Below are 12,812 nucleotides of genomic sequence, written 5' to 3' on the forward strand. Positions count from 1 at the left end.
CGTCAAAGTAGGTGCCCGGAACTCAAGCTAGCTTCCCACCCCATCCCCATGATCAGGAGCCCTGGGAGAAAAAGCTGTGAGGCAGCCCCCTTTTCGCCCATGGGGACAGAGAAGAAGGCATCTTTTGAGCCTGAGCTGTATCTTCCAAGCTCCCAAGAACCAACAAATGCCTCCTCCGTGGAGAACCTGCCTGCACACACCTGCCTCACAGAGGGGCCTGATGGCTGTTGTGTGCTAGACAGAAATGCAGGCAAAACCAGTGTGGGGGAGGGGGGGCAAGCTCACCTCTGACCAGGACGTCTAGGGAGGGGACAGATGTCGGCGCAGCCAAGGAGGGCACAGCCCACTCTCCAGGAGCAGTCACATGACAAGGCATCCTTCTCCCTCACCCGACTCCACAGAGTGCACACACATGCATATATACGCACTCACACACATGCACACACTCTCATACACTCGCAAACACACACACAACACATGCATGTGCATGAATATACCCATGTACACCTGTGCACATATACACACGCTCTCATACATTCACACAGGCATGCGCGATGCACGCACGTGCACACACTCACAGGCACACACTCACACACACATGCGTACACGCGCACTCCCTTACACACACACGCACACACACACGCACACACTCACAGGCACACACTCACAGGCACACATGGACACACACATACACCAGTTGCGCTCCAAACTCCAGAGGCAGGCTTCATGTCTAATATGAAACCGATATTTTAAAATGAACAAGATTGAGTCTTAATAACAAAAATGAGCTGGTTCTTTTTAATAACAAACTACCTGGAAAGTTACGGAACAAGCCTGAGATGTCCTGAAGGAAATGAGCTACCCAGCAAGGAAGTCGAAGCTCAGCAGAACACAGTGGGAAGCAGTTATTAGGAAAAAAATAAAATAAAATCTAACCTTTCCCTGTTTACCTCGCACGCGGAGCGACTCATGCAAATCGGCGGCATTAATTACTATTATCGCCCCGTTTCAGGTTGGGAAGGTTTCTTGGCATTCTCCCTATACACTGAGGAAACCTCTGTTCATTTGGGAATCTGAAGTGGAAACCAAAAAATTGGCGAGCTGATGTTCTCATGCCGCAGCCTGATTGCTTTCGTCTCCTGAAGTCTGTTTACAGGTGAGCTCACTGGTCTACAGGGTCTGGCAGAAACTCTAAAACTATTCAGGGTATTCGAACAGAACAAGGGGCTACTGCATGGTCTAAAGTCAGGAAAGGTGTGGGTCAGGGTTGCACCTTTTCACCATACTTATTCAATCTGTATGCTGAGCAGATAATCCGAGAAACTGGACTATATGAAAAAGAACAGGGCATCAGTATTGGAGGAAGACTCATTAACAACCTGTGTTATGCAGATGACACAACCTTGCTGGCTGAAAGTGAAGAGGACTTGAAGCACTTACTAATGAAGATCAAAGACTACAGCCTTCAGCATGGATTACACCCCAGCATAAAGAAAACAAAAATTCTCACAACTGGACCAATAAACAACATCATGATAAACGGAGAAAAGATTGAAGTTGTCAAGGTTTTCATTTTACTTGGATCCACAATCAACACTCATAGAAGCAGCAGCCAAGAAATGAAACGACACATTGCATTGGGCAAATCTGCTGCGAAAGATCTCTCAGAAGTGTTAAAAAGCAAAGATGTCACCTTGAAGACTAAGGCGCATCTGATCCGAAAGCATGGTGTTTTCAATCGCCTCATATGCATGCGAAAGCTGGATGATGAATAAGGAAGACCAAATAAGAATTGATACCTTTGAATTATGGTGTTGGCAAAGAATATTGAATATACCATGGACTGCCAAAAGAATGAACAAATCTGTCTTGGAAGTACAGCCAGAAAGCTCCTTAGAAGCAAGGATGGGGAGACTACTCCTCACATACTTCGGACATGTTATCAGGAGGGTCTAGTACCTGAAGAAGGACATTATGCTTGGTAAAGTAGAGGGTCAGCAAAAAAGAGGAAGACCCTCAACAAGATGGATTGACACAGTGGCTGCAACAGTGGGCTCAAGCATAGCAATGGTTGTAAAGATGGTGCAGGACTGGGCAGTGTTTCATTCTGTTGTACATGGGGTGACTATGAGTCAGATCCCACTGGAGGGCACCTAACAACAACATGTTTTTGCTTTGTTTTGTTACCACCTACTTTGTGCTCAGCTCCTACCAGGTGCTTTCCATACCCTGTCCAGGAGAGACTCCTGATAATAAGTATGACTCCCCTTCAACTGAGGCTCAGAGAGCTGCTCCCATGGCAGCGCTGGGATTTGAGCCCAGATCCATCTGCCCCGAGCCTGGGGGTGCTCCTTCACCTGCCCTGTCCTGTGTGACCTTCCCCTCTGTGGGAGGGACTTTGCTCACAGGAGCCCCCAGTGGCCATGACACTCACACTTTTCCTCTGATTACTGCAGAAAAGATTCTCATTCACGGATCCACCTGCCCATGAATCAAAGCTTATCTTTTTTTTCCCCCTCTGTCTCCAGCTCTTTAGTTTCCAATTTCGCCATTAGCTCATTAAGCAGTGGCAGCGTTCCCAAGCTTCATTTGGGAAGGCTCATCTCGTGCGGGCTGTGGAGGAGGTGCAGTGAGTGAGAGCCCAAAGGGAGCTGGATTAGCTTTGGAATCAGACCCTCCCCTGGAGCCACCCCAGAGCCGTGACCTTGGGCTCCGAGTGTGACTCCTCTTATCTTCCCCACAGCAGACACATTGTGATTTATAAACTGTAAAGTGCAGTCTATATTGTGTAGAATGAAGGGCTTTGTAAACTGTGAGATGCTACCTTCACTCAGGTACTAGCACTTTTGCAAACTGGGGTTGTGCCTTTCCTGATACTAAAAGAAGGCCCCTGGGTGGGAACAAGAAGCTGGGCCTGGGAGAGTGACACAAAGGGAGAGTAACATGACCATTCCCCAGAATTTCAAATTCTCATGGTATCTAGACTTTCTGGACCCATGGAGGCTGGATGAAACCCCTGAAACTATTGCCCTGAGATAGTCTTTAAACTTTAAATCAAAAATATCCCCTGAAGTCTTCTTTAAACCAAACAGTAGTTTAGCTTAGTCAGTAAAGACTGCCTTGAGCATTGTGTTCTTTTAAAGAACTATCTATATGGGATCAAATTGGCAACAGCAACTAGAAAGGTTAGATAGGAAGTTAGGGGAGCAATGAGTTTATGTTAATGGGGGAGGAACAATTCAGAAAGGCAGGGTGAGAATGGTTGCACAACTTAAAGAATGTAATCAATGTTACTGAATTAAACACATAAAAATTGTTGTATTTGTACATGCTTTGCTGTGTATATTTTCAAGAACAATTAAAAAAAAAAAGACCATTCCCTCTATGAGGTCGGCTTGCCCTATGTTGGGGCACCTTGGATCAGTGGCATCACTAAGGGGGCACGGCAGATGTGGACCTTATCGGGTGACACTGTCAGAGGAGATGAAACCAAAATGACTTTCTATAAAATTTCTGTGCAGTGTTTCAGCAGAAATTTATTATTTTTATAAAAAATATCCCTGTAGCTAGTTATAACAGCAAAAATATTTTTTGTAAGCCCAGGTTACATGCATCAATATACCTATAAGGCTAAACCTCGATGCTAATTTACTTTGTAAACCTTCTAAGGCACTCCAGTCAGAGCTGTCATTATTACCCAATTACAATGACGTTTCAAGTCACGTGGTTTCATCTGCACGTGCTACGAACACGTGGTATTGTTTTCGTTGCTGCCGGTGTGTTTACAGCCACTGATTTTGTGAAATTTTCTGGCTTTTTAGCTACAATATTGTGATTAGCATGGGAGGATGACACCATGCGTTACTGCACTGAGTGACACCAACCCTAGTGACGCCACTGCCTTGGATCCCCAGTTTCAGGATTGTTGTTAAATAAGATAGTAATGATCATCATGGTTACATTTGTTCTGCTCTGTACCTTGCGCACATTATCTTATTCCATCCCTGCAATACTGCTCTAAGGGAAATACCATTGTTCTCCCATTTTACAGATGAGCAAACTGAGACCTGGTGAGTGAGGTGATATCCCCAAGGTCACACAGCTGGGCATGGGGGTGCCAGGATTCAAACACAGCCGCAGGGGATCCCCCTTAACCTCCAGCTGGTGAGTGGAGGAGGCATGGAGCATGACATCCAGCCCAGGGGAAGGGCCAGCAAATGTGACTTCTCTCCGGTCTCCTCCCCAACCCACGCTTGGCCAAGCTGGGTAGGTCCAAGGCCCAAAGGAGCTGCCTGCACTGGACTCAGCCTTGCATGCCCGTCATACACCTGTGTCAGCCATACACATGGGCCACAAACGTACACAGAGGCTAAACTGGAAGCAAAGGCAGGACTCCCGGTCTCAGGACAATCGGTGCGCTTAAAATGATTTATTTAGCCATTTAAAATCAGACTAGTATGTGTCAGGCATTGCCAGAAGTAGTCATGCCCCCATTACTTTGATATCTGTGTAGTTTTGAACAATCCGTGAACTGGCCACAGGCTCTCTAAACCTGAGATGTCCTTAGACCAAGCCTGGAGGGCCTAACATTCCCCCGGACTGGAGTCAGAAGGACCTGGACTCTTATCCAAGACTGTCTAACTCCTAGGTCTGTGTGCCCTTGGGAGAGTCCTAACCCTCTCTGGGCCTTAGTTTCCAAATCTGTCCTCCAAGATCCCTCCCTACTCTGGCTTTTGGGGAGTCTAGTGAGTCACACACTTCAGGTCTGTGGGACCAATTGTGTGCAAGCCCACGTGATTATCTTTTTTTAAATATTTATTAAGCACCTACTGTGTGTCAGCTATTCAGTGTCTCAGGTAATCCTCTGTTTGGCCCTGTGAAGCAGAATAGAATCACCCCGTCTTCCAGAGAGGACAACTAAGGCTCAGCTGGGATTCAAACCCAGGCTCCAGGCCTGAACTCCTTCCATTACACTCTGCTACAGGACCCCCACCATAAGGGGAGCAGGTGCAGTTGAGGGGAGTAGTGAGGGCCGATTGTCCCTCCGTGCTACATTCATGATTGCTTGGGAAATCCCTTCATCCAACTCTCTCCATACAGGATCTCCAACTCCAGAACTGGTCTCAGCACCTATCAACATCCTGCCCTCTGCGAGGGCCCATGGGTCATGGGAAGGGGCCAATTAACCAGTAAGCAAGGTACCCCTAGGCTCACAGTAAGCAAGGTATGCACGGGCTTGCTTGTGCTTACTTACTAATCTGCAGTGCACAATTTCACATGAGTTTCACCACATCTTTGCTGTGGTGAAAAATAGGCAAAACTGTGCTCTACAGATTAGTAAGTAAGCACAAGTAAGCCCGTGCATACCTTGCTTATTGAGTAATCCATCCCTGGTTGGGTATAATTTGCTCGAATTCCACTCATCCCAAAACTCTTGGAAGTATGTATGCCCCACCAGCAGGGGCAAGAGGCCAGACTGAGAGGGGATGGGACACCCCAATCTGGAAGGCTTGGACACAAGAGCCCCCCTGAGACCAACCTGGGAGAATGTTGCTTTTATGTATTTGCCCCAGGGCTTCTTTCCAGCTCGTCCTCCTGCTGAGAATTTGCATTTCCACCCAGATATACTGAATCAGAATCTACATTTTAACAAGATCCCCCAAGTGATTCTTATGTATCCCTCAGGTGATTTTTATGTGTACATAAGATCTTGTTAAAATGCAGGTTCTGATTCAGTATATCTGGAGTGGAAATGCAAACTCTCAGCAGGGGGTCAAACCGTAATGAACCTGTTCAAAGCCCTGCAGAGACTTGAACTGGCTTTTAGAATTTGCACTCATTCCACGAACATTCACTTAGGCCAGCCTAAATGCCAGGCATTGTGCTAGGCAGTGGGAACCCACAAAAGATGGTAATAACCAGAGCATCACCATTGATTGGTCTCTGACTTTGTGCCAAAAACTATGCATATTAATTCATCCCATTCTAATAGCAGGGAGCTCTGGTGGTCCAGTGGTCAAGCACTCGGCTGCTAACCGAAATGTTGGTGGTTCAAACCCATCAGCTACTTCATGGGAGGAAAGATCTGCTCCTGCAAAGATTACAGCCTAGGAAACCCTACAGGGCAGTTCTACTTGGTCATGTAGGTTCCTACAGGGTTGCTATTAGCAACCTTGTGAGGTGCTACAGTCATTCCTATTTCACAGAGCAGGAGAGTGAGGCACAGAGAGGTAGCATAACTCACCCAGAGTCACATGGGCTATAACCCCAGTGATCTGGCTGTAGAGCCTGTGAACTTAACCACGGGGCTACAATACAGTCCACATCCCACCATGAGACCCCTCAAAATACGAGGAGGAGGAGAATGTAGTAGGCAAACAGCTGCAGGTAGAAGGATTAGGCATGAGAGCAAAATGCTGTAAAGGCTGACGGTCCAAGAAAGGGGCTCCAATCCCAGACCAGGAGCAGGAACCTCCTGAAACAGCAGAGCCATGGCGGGTGAGCAGAAGTTCACAGGCAGAGGAGGAGGGGCCTTCCAGGTGAAGGCAACAGCAGGGACAGAGGCCCCACACCACGTGTGGGGGATAGTATACGCTTCAAGCGAAGGACAGGCTGGTGGCTGGTGACCAGGCAGGGGACCATCACAGTCAGCAAGGTGCTGCCGGCAGCAGAGATGACCAGCACTCATGAGATGTTCAGGAATGGCAGCAGTTCTCCAAGGCCAGCTTCCTGAGGGCACAGCCCCAGACGGTTCAATGAAAAGGGCTCTGTGGTCACCTGAGAATGGACACCTGAGCCTTGGCAAGGTTCAAAGTCCTGCAGGGGTAAAATCTGTTGTTTTTGTTGTTGTGTCCCATCCAGTCAATTCCAACTCATAGTAACCCTACAGGACAGAGAAGAACTACCCCATAGCGTTTCCAGGGCTGTAATCTTTACGGACGGAAGCAGACTGCCATGTCTTTCTCCCATGGAGCTACTAGTGGGTTCAAACCACTGACTTTTTGGTTAGCAGCTGTCTTAGTTTCCTAGTGCTGCTGTAACAGAAATACTACAAGTGGATGGCTTTAACAAAGAGAAATGTATTTCCTCACAGTAAAGCAGGCTAAAATTCAGGGTGTCAGCTCCAGGGGAAGGCTTTCTCTCTCTGTCGGCTCTGGAGGAAGGTCCTTGTTCTCAACCTTCCCCTGGTGAAGGAGCTTCTCAGGCTCGGGGACCCTGGGTCCAAAGGACACACTCTGCTCCTGGTGCTGCTTTCTTGATGGTATGAAGTCCCTGGCTCTCTACTTGCTTCTCTTTCCTTTTTATCTCTTGAGAGATAAAAGGTGGTGCAGGCCACACCCCAGGGAAACTCCCTTTACATTGGATCAGGAATGTGACCTGGGTAAGGGTGTTACAATCCCACCCTAATCCTCTTTAACATAAAATTACAATCACAAAATGGAGGATGACCACACAATACTGGGAATCATGGCCCAGCAGAATTATACACATATTTTTGGGGGGACATAATTCAATCCATGACAGCAGATGAGGGGTTAACCACTGTGCCACGAGGGTGCTTTTGGAATCTGTTAAGCACTATTTAATGCAGGTTTCCAAACTTAATTTGCTGCGTAACCCTGTTGTTGTCATTTCATTTTAATTGTGGTAACCCTTTTTTAACCCTAATAACATCTAGAGGGACACTGGTTGTTCAGTGGTAGAATCCTTGTCTTTCATGTGGAGACCCAGGTTCCATTCTAGGCTAACACATCTCATACACAGCCACACCCATCTGTCAAGTGGTGGTTTGCATTTTGTTCTGATGCTGAACAAGTATCAGTGAAGCTTCCAGACTAAGAAGAAATAGGAAGAGAAGCCTGGCAATCTACTTCTAAAAATCAGCCAATGAAAACCCTATGGATCACAATCATACACTGTCCAATTCACAACCAGGCAGCGTTTTGTTCCGTTGTGCCTGGAGTCTCTATGAGTCAGGGCCAACTCAACGGTTGCTAACAACAACAAATCAACATCCTGTGGAACTGATGTTCCATAGAATTTACTGTGAGGAAAGTGAACTATGAGAATGGATGGATTGAGCAGAAGACGTGGCTCAATAGCATGTGCCTGGCACCTAGTAGATACTCCATAAATATGTGTTGGCTGGACCAATGGACAGAGGGAGAGTGAAGTTAGTTGACATTCTACTGGTGAGGTTCAGGGCTCTACGAGAGACTTCTGCCATCTCCTCCTCCAATTCCGAGCCTTTTGCACCACGAACATTTATTGAGGACTTACTGTGTACTACATACTCTATAACATGCCTTACTTACCTTATCTATCAAATTCATACAACAACCCTATAAGGCACTGAGAGGATAAGTAACGGGCTCACAGTCACTCAACAAGAAAGTGGCAAAGCTGGACTTTTGATCCAATTTTGACTAACCCCAGAACTCTCTTTCTTAGCCACTAGATATTACTGATTCTCAAAACTCCATCCTTATGCATTCACCCTGTTTGCTTAAATGTTTACTGTTAAAGATAAATATTTTTAGGTCTGTGTTATACTATCTTATCAGACATTTATACTTTATACTTTAGTGTAAATGTATGTATTTTGAAAAGAGGAGTCCCTGCGTGGCACAAATGATTAAGCACTTGACTACTAGCCAAAAGTTCGTGATTGGAATCCACCCAGAGAAGCCTCAGGAGATAGGTCTGGCAATCTGCTGCCAAAAGGTCACAGCCTTGAAAACCCCGTAAAGCAATTCTGCTCTGCTCACATGGGGTCACTACGAGCTGAAATCAACTTGACAGCAACTAACAACATCTGACGTGTGCAAATACTAATAGAAATGCCAATATTAATATTACTACAGGTATTATCTGAATTATAGTGTTGGCGAAGATTATTGAATACACCATGGACAGCCAAAAGAACGAACAAATCTGTCTTGGAAGAAGTACAGCAAAAATGCTCCTTAGAAGCAGGGATGGCAAGACTATGTCTCACATACTTTGGACACGTTGTCCGGAAGGATCATTACCTGAAGAAGAACATCATGCTTGATAAAGTAGAGGGTCATCGAAAAAGAGGAAGACCCTCAATGAGATGGACTGACAATGGCTCCAACAATGGGCTCAAGCATACCAATGATTGTGAGAATGGCATATAAGCCACAGACGAGAAAACAGAGGCACAGGGAGATTTCATAACTCACACATTCACATAGCTAGTCAGTAACAGAGCAAAAATTTTAACCCCAAAACTTTAGTTTTAGAACCTACAGTCATAGAGTAGGGGTTGGGGACCTTGAAGACCAAGTTCCAAGAGTTTGTTAACAAAACAAAAATGGTAAATAACTATTCAGTTTATGTTCAAAGTGAGCAGAAGATAGCACCTTCAGGACAGAGTTTGATCAGATTGTGAATATCCTAAGATCAAAGTGAGGTGAAAGAAGGGGTTTTGCCATCATTAGTCCCCAATTGTGGAGACTATTCCCAGAGAAGAGATGCAGGATTGGGGAGTGGGTTCCACAGAGAAGCATTCAGGACACAGCGGGCCAGCATCAGTGGTAATTTAACAGTTGGTGAACATTGGGGTAGCCTGTGGCCATCTGGTAAAATGTCACTCATAAAATGCAAACTCATCTAGCCCTCAAGGAGGGGAGAAAGAGGCAATGGGTCAGAGGGACAAGGAGAGGAAGAAAAGGAGGTGGAGACAGGCTGTTTACAAGGGGCGGTGGTGGAACAAATGGTTAAGCACTGGGCTACTAGATGAAAGCTTGGTGGTTCGAATCCATCCGAAGGTGCCTCAGAAGAAAGGCCTGGCGATCTGCTTCCAAAAGGCCACAGCCATGAAAACCCTATGGAACAGCTCTACTGTGCACACATGGAGTTGCCGTAAGTTGAAATTGACTCAACGGCACTATCAACAACAAGTGGTGTCTCTCTGCTCCGAGACAAAGAATTCTTTTGTTAAAAGAACTTCGTGAACACCACTTTGTAAGTCTTAGGCCTCTTTTAGCATCCTTGCCCACCAATTGAGTAATCAAGACACAGAAGAGGGATGTGAATTGCTCAAGATAAAGTAGTAATAATAATGAGTAAGTTCCTGAGCCAGTAAGAATCTAGATCTCTCTGGAATCCTGGACCAAATATGGTTTGAGGATGCCAGCAGATGCTTGAACGTGAGAGCCAGAATGGCCACTTGAGTTCCTGGGATCCAGGTTCTGAGAGACAGGGAATGGAAACCCAGAAGGACCAAAGACTTGGCCAGAGTCACATGGCAAAGCCCACCAGCTTACTCTGCTTCCTAAAACCCACTGTGATTTTCATTTCTAGAGATTTTTGCCCAAAAGCAAATTCCAGAAACCATTTTATGCCCTAAAATGTTCACCTTGCCATTATTTATAATCATGAAAATTGGAAACATCTTAAATGCCAACAATTGGGAAATTCATCACATTTTTTTCCAAACACATGCACCCTAGATTTGAGGCCCAGTAGACTCTCTGTTTTTGGAAGTCTCTTTGCCACTTTAAATCTTCATGTGTTTGCACACCCTGTTCCCTTTGCCTAAAATTCTCTTTCATCCTTTGTCTTTCTATAAGCTCCTTAATACACAGCTCCAAATTATTCAGAATCTGATAAGGACCTAATTTCCAGAATATATAAAGAACTCTTATAACTCATCAACAAAAAGGCAACCAATCCAATTTAAAAATAGGCAAGGATTTGAATAGATAATTCTCCAAAGATTATACTAATGGCCAACACGCATATGAAAAGATGCTCAGTCATAGCCATTAAAAAACCAAAAACCCAGTGCCGTCGAGTCGATTCCGACTCATAGCGATCCTATAGGACAGAGTAGAACTGCCCCATAAAGTTTCCAAGGAGGGCCTGGCAGGTTTGAACTGCCAACCCTTTGTTTAGCAGCCATAGCACTTAACCACTACGCCACCAGGGTTTCCTCATAGCCATTAGGGAAATGCAAATCGAAACCACAATGAGATGCCAGTTCCCACTCACTAGGATGGCCACAATCAATCCAACAGAAAATAACGAGTGCTGGTGAGGATGTGGTAAAATCGGAACTCTCACACGTTGCTCATGGGAATGCAAAATGGCGCAGCTACTGTGGAAAACAGTTTGGTGGTTCCTCAAAAAGTTAAGCATAGAACTACTATAAAGAGAAAACAAATGACCCAGCAATTCCACTCCCAGGTATATACCCAGAAGAACTGAAAGCAAGGACTCCAACATATCCTTGTACACCAATGTTCATAATAGCACTAGTCACAATAGCCCAAAGGTGAAAACAACCTAAATGTCCACAAGCTGATGAACTGATCCACAAAATATAGTATATATTCTACAATGGAATATTATCCAATCATAAAAAGGAATGAAGTACTGATACATGCTACAACATGGATGAACCTTGAAAACATCATGCTAAGTGAAATAAGCCAGACACAAAAGATCACATATTACATGCCATTTACATGAGATATCCAGAACAGGCAAATGCGTAGAGACAGAAAGTAGACTAGAGGTTGCCAGGGGCTGAGGGAGGGTGGAATGGGGAGTGGCTGCTTAATGGGCACAAGGCTTCCTTTTGGGGTGATGAAAAAATTGTGAAAATAAATAGGAGTGATGGTTGTACAACACTGTGAATACACGTAATGCCACTGCATTGTATACTTGAAAATGGTCAAAATGGTAAATTTTATGTTATATGTATTTTACCACAATAAGAAAAATTACCCAGAAAGGTCGATAGTTAATCTTTGTATGCCCGGCGTCTAGCTCAGGTCTGGTGCATAAAGGCTGCTCGATCAATAATATGGAATGAAAGAAGAGTTCATTTAGTGAAGCAGGGACAGATATGTAGGTCCCTTGACTCTCTATCTTCTAGAGCTAATTATTTCTCCTGGCTTCTTTTTACCTAACACTTAAAATCAAAAGATAAATTCTAATGCCTAATTATTTAGTTTGACACGTACTTTCACCAAATCTCTGGCCAATCTACCAGCTTGTCAATGCAGCTTCCTCTAGGGGTCAGTTCTTTTGCCGCATACCCTTGTTGAGGATTCCCTGGGTGGTGCAAATGGTTAACATGCTCAGCTGCTAACCGAAAGGCTGAAAGTTCAAGTTCACCCAGAGATGCCTCAAAACAAAGGGTTTCAAAAAATCAGCCACTGAAAACCCTACAGAGCACAGATCAACTCTGATACACAGGGGGTTGCCATGAGCCAGGGTTGACTCAACGGCAATTGTTTACTGGCTTAACCTTGTTAAAGCCATGACCCACGTGGTCCGATCCACAAAGAAATGTGGCACTCAAAGCATCACCACCCAGCAGCCAAAAATCTCAAAATAACTCAAGCTCCATAATCTTGTTTCTCAACCTCATAAAGGGTACACATAAAATTCACCTTTCCATTCCCATGTGCCTCCCATTACCCCTACAATTTCTTCCACACACTCTCTCCAACATTCTGAAAAAGTCCTCTCAGTCTCTAAACAGGGAGCTTCTTGTCCATTTTCTTCTTTCCCTTTCTTCAGGGTTCTGCATCCCAAAGCCCCCACAAAACTAGCCTCGAATCAGCAAAACCTCATTCATTGACAGCAGGAAAGGAAAGGCCAGGAACAGTCATTCATGAATAAATTCGTTCTTTTTAGCCGCTTTCACTTACCCAAACGATGCGTTGCATTGGGGAAACTGGCTGCAAAGGACCTCCTTAAAGTGTTAAAAAGCAAAGATGTCACCTTGAAGACTAAGGTCCCCCTGACCCAGGCCATGGTGTTTTCAATCGCCT

Source organism: Loxodonta africana, chromosome 4 (genome assembly GCF_030014295.1).
Source record: "Loxodonta africana isolate mLoxAfr1 chromosome 4, mLoxAfr1.hap2, whole genome shotgun sequence".
Classification (NCBI taxonomy): Eukaryota; Metazoa; Chordata; class Mammalia; order Proboscidea; family Elephantidae; genus Loxodonta; species Loxodonta africana.